This window comes from Mugil cephalus, chromosome 22 (genome assembly GCF_022458985.1).
Source record: "Mugil cephalus isolate CIBA_MC_2020 chromosome 22, CIBA_Mcephalus_1.1, whole genome shotgun sequence".
Lineage (NCBI taxonomy): Eukaryota > Metazoa > Chordata > Actinopteri > Mugiliformes > Mugilidae > Mugil > Mugil cephalus.
Window position 1 is genome coordinate 10,140,945 of NC_061791.1, and position 5,371 is coordinate 10,146,315.

Below are 5,371 nucleotides of genomic sequence, written 5' to 3' on the forward strand. Positions count from 1 at the left end.
ATATAGACCCCTTAATGGCCTTGTTATACCACAATGTCAACTGGAAGCAGACCAGAGGGAAGCTTGAAGCGAACACTGTGACTTTCAACCATGAAAATGTCGTCTTCCTGTATTTTCTGGTGCCAAAACCAAAAAATCGAAAACACTAAGCTGAAGTTTTATCACAGTAACTGCCAGGCATAGACAACTTTGGTTTGGCACACTTCACATCAGGTCAGATTAATATGTAATGCATCATCAGTTTCAGCCTGAGGAACGTTATGGGTTAGACTAAATTGTGACTTAAGTTAATCATTATTTAGGGAATTCTTGTTACATGTTAATGCTAATGCTAACCATTAGGCAACGCAACGTTAGTTATGGTGTGCCAAGCAGAAGTTGCATTTACTACGTTACCCTCCACAGTGGTTTAACTTACTTCTTCCAATATCTTTGTTGGAGAGGCTTCACCTGATAAAGACAGACCAGACTTTGCCCCCTCTGTGTCCTGCTTGAGTCAAATTGTCCATCCAGTGAGTGAGAGTGTAGTATGGTAAATATATTCCTAAAAATATGCGTTTTCCTCATCCATTTCTGCCATAACAGACCATTGAAATATGCTAACCGCCATTTGCAAGCTACAGTGTTTGATGTCTTTTGCCTCCAGTTAAGCCCTGCCCCTCAAAAAACATCACATTGTTTACAAACCGTGAAGGGATCTAAAAAGCTGTCATTTTGTATATTATTATTTGTTTAGACATGCTGCTTGTGTGGTTGTGTGGATGGCTGGATGGACGGACGGACGCAATCGACAGCAAACCAGTGTCAGATAATATGTTTGACTACAATCCAACAAATAAGTAAGGTAATATCATCCAAACAAATGTCTTCAAGCTCGTCCAATTATCAATATGACAGACTTTCACCTGAAACACCCTGGCCAACTCTTTCTCTCTGTCTCCTTAGTTCTTCTCCTCACTCCTCTCCTCGATGGTTCAATTTCTCAAAACTGTAAGCAGTAACAACAGCAGAGACAAGCATTGTTTGAGTCAAAGGACTGTGACAAATCCCTGACAAAAACTTGTGTGTGCTGCACTCCCAAGTACAATAGAGGGCACGACAGTGTGTCAGCTTCATTTCTACTGTCAAGGCTCTCGCTGGCAAAGTGCAGTCTGAAAAGCAATTACGTTCATCAGGGAGACATATGTGTGATTTGAAATTAATTCCGTTTGTCAAGAAAATGGAGGGGAAAGGAGTTTGTCTTCCTTCGCTTGTCTGATTGACTCAGAGACATGGAGCCGGCACAAACACTGGTCAAGAAATCATTCATCATGTCTTTATTCTCTCTGACGTCCATTGCCATTATCACTTTTGTGCCATCATCAGAGATTTTATAGTAACGTAAATTACATTGAGAAGGAATTGTTTTTTTTTTTTAGTACTAAACACCAGATCTGACGTGTTAGTAAGATGCAACCTTTTATAGCACCCAGATATGAGTCATCCCAGTCCCAGCAGACGCTCACAGGTGTCCACCACACTCAGTCAGTGACGCTTGCATATTTAATAGTATACTAATCTATCTGTCCATCATGCCCGATGTACATCTGGTACTACCATGTGATGAGTGAGAATACGTGCGAATGTAAGGCCCACCTCCATGCAATGAGATCACATCACGATTGGATCTCAACCAACTGTAAATGCAATCCATGCAGCTCAGTTCTCCGTTCTCCTCAAACCAGTGCATGAGAAGAGAAACAGAGGCGAAGAAAGGAAACTAAATAAAGCTCAAAGGACACAAGGTTATTATTTAGACTTTTGCAATGAATATAGTGTTATTTGTGTAAAAATCCTCTGAGATTTTGAGACATTTTTATGCAGAATTTATTATGTTAAAGGTAAATACTTGATACTGGTTTGGCCTCCATACTTTTAGAGGTTAAGACTAAGTACAGGGACAGTTGGTGCTTAAACAAGATTATAATATCATACAACTTGACTCACTGATATGCTATGATATGATACCAAGCAGATCAGGCAACAAAACATATGCAACATCTCAACTTACCATCCAAAACATACACATTGTGTGCAAAATGATCCTTTTCAAACCAGAAAATGTGAAATTCTGCCTGGTAGAGTATAATTGCTGAAACTGTATGCACTCGTGTTAAAGCCTGCAACAGAACAAAACTCCAAAAACACCTGCTCCTCCTTTCCAGTTCCCTCTTCACAGCTTAGCTTGCCAGCTAATATTTATACAGCCACATGCTACAGCAGATGTTAACCACATGTCGCAACCTCTAATCAGAGGCCAAGCAAACTACTATATAGCTAGCTGTAAACCAGGAGGTGTTTCACTTCGTCACCTCATGTGCAAGCTCTTTCAGGGAGTATTAATCCACATGCAGACTGCTTTAAGCAGAAGTATGTTCAAGGAGCAGATGTATGGTTTTAGAATATATATATATATGTACTCACCAGCCACTTTACTAGGTACACCTTGCTAGTAAAAGGTTGGACGCCCCTTTCAACAAGGTGTTGGAAACATTCCTCAGAGATTTTGGTCCATATTGACATGACAGCATCACACAGCTGCTGCAGATTTGTCAGCTGCACATCTATGATGCAAATCTCTGGTTCCACCACATCCCAAAGGTGCTCTATTTGATTGACACCTGGTGACATTGTCATGTTCAAGAAACCACCCATCATAAAAACCCTTTCACGTGTAACCATACTTGTCTCAACCTTTTCCTATCCTCTTTCTAGTCATGACTTTCTCTGAAACTGAAAACAGAGTCCCCTTTTCTCTGCTTCTCCTCAAAAGATTTAGGGTAGCTATCTTCTACCGAGCCATATGCCAGATGCTAACACCATGCTGGCAGCACAGTAGCTATTAACAGCTGTGAGTCAACTCAGCAGCTGCTTCCATAGGTGTTAGCTGCAGACTCGTCACCCTTGCACCTCATAATCTTGTCAACATGTGACCTCAGAGTCGCGTAGATAATCTGCCCCTCAGCGACAGATGTCCTGTTACGATACTGAAATGGAAGGACAAGGGATTATGGTGTTATCTCCCGCTCCTCTATTAGCCACATTACTCATTCGCAGGTCTTTCATCTTTATATAGAAGGCGCCACCTCACTGGATGGATGTATTCTGACTCAGAGATGAATCGCTGTACTATAAAATCAGGTTACGCGTCTTTTTTGTTGTTTTTTTTCCCCCATGCAAAAATATAATAGGACAATATAGTACGCAGCAAGATTTGAGCAACACCTGAAAATAGATGCCGTATGTGCCCAGACATAAAACCATGTAACTGTCACTGAAGGTGGCCCTGCCTTTAATTATGCACACATTCAAGTTGCAGTAAAGTTTAGTTTAGTTCAACATCCACCAATATGCCACAACATTAAAACCACTGACAGGAGAAGGTAATAACATTGACCATCAGCGTTCTGCTGGGAAACTTCTGGAGCTGGAATTCATGTGCATGTTACTTAGACATGTAACACCCACCTAGACCAGACCAGGCCAGGCACCCCCACCCCACAGCAATGACACTCCTTGATTCAGGAGCCTGACACACACATGACAACACTTTAGCAACAACTCAAAAAAAAAACATGAAACAGCTCCCGGCCTCCAAATTCACGAGATCTCAAAGTGGAACTGGAACAAGCCTGATGCACAGAAGCCCCTTCCCTCACCCACAGCCCGCCCCCCGCCAACACAGACACCACAGGACAACAAGAAAAAACAATATTAAATTGCTGTGTTCAGGCAGACACACAATTTTATCAGTCACACTCACCAACATCTCATTTCATCTTATCCTAAGGTATGAAATAGGTTTGTTCCGGTCACCGCTACAATCTCTGCAGAACGTATTGTTAGTGTGTTGTGGAAACATTTATATATATATATATATATTTAACGGAGCATATGTAACACGAGAGCCCATGTTTGGTTTTACTGAGAACTCCCACTTTATCTATAATTCTGCATCAGTAAGCAGACTCACAAGACAGGAGCAGAGCCCATACCGGCACCAGCCAGCTGTATCTTCAACAGGCATGCAAACATCTGTAAGAACCAGGATCCGTATCACTGGTGAGTCTATTTAAGGTAATAGCTTCCCCTGGCACAGGCCATCTGACAGAGCTAATTACGATAAAGTCTCGGCTGGGAGGTTTTGCATGCTGCGTGAGAAGCCTTAAACACAGAAATGCTGTTTTTCACTGTTTTTCTTTCTTTCTTTGTTTTTTTTTTCTCACGAATCATTGTTCCATTCCTTAAGCACTCTTAAGTCCCAAATGGAGGCCTTCCTCATTAAGGGGATGGAAGCGTTTCAGATTTCTCTTCATCCTCCTTCTCCTCCTCCTCCTCGCCACAGCAGTGTGGAGAGTGCTTGATTGACAGGTGAGACATTTCTGTCGTTGGCGTCTCTCCCAGGTGTCTCGCTTCCTCGCCGGAGTATGTTTAGGCGCACACACATGCAAGGAGGGCTGACAAAAACAATTGTGCACGCGTTCGTGACTAGAAACGAGCACAACACTGCCACAGGGCTGCTGATACATTTCGGCGTCCCAAAAGACAACCTGAGAAAATTGAGAGCTATGAAATAGTTGGGGCACTAGAACTATAACAGGCAGACAGTCATATTGGCACAGATGAACAATGCATATCCAATTATTCTCTGTTTAATTTAGAATCTGTGTTTGCGTATGTGCTGATGTTTCTGAATACGTCATGTCTCGGTGCTGCCGTTGCTCAGGGACAGAATGATAAAAAAAAAAAAAAAGAAAAAAGAAAAAAATATATCTACAAACACATTTACGGAGATAACTCTGTCTGTGATACCAGTGCGGGCTGAGCAGCGAGGAGAAAGTTCGCATTCGCAGCGGAAGAACCTGGAAGCTTTGAAATTAAACTTGTTGTTTCGACAACTTCCAATAACTCCGATCAACGTGCGTACCTGTATGCAGACACAGATATCCACACAGTGTTGTACTAAATATATTACTGAGCTCGAAATGAAAAATTTGAATTGTCATTCTGTGGAAAATCTAATTTTGAATCTCCAGTTCCAGTAAATCTTATTAGCAATGAGAAAACAAATACACGAGAGAAAGAAATATTCTTCTTCTTGGGCCAAATTAGGTAAAAACATACCTGAATAAATAAAGACATTTAATGTAATATTCCTCTGTCTGTTCAAGGTTTAGGATGTAGCAGAATAATCTGTACTGCGCTGTAAACCTGTAAGGGATCTGGCTATTTAATGAAGAGATGAAAGGAGAGAAATGTTGTTAAATCTAAATACAGGTCATCTTCCAGTCTGTAACTGAGGTTTTGTGGATGTATGTTGTTGTTGTTGGAC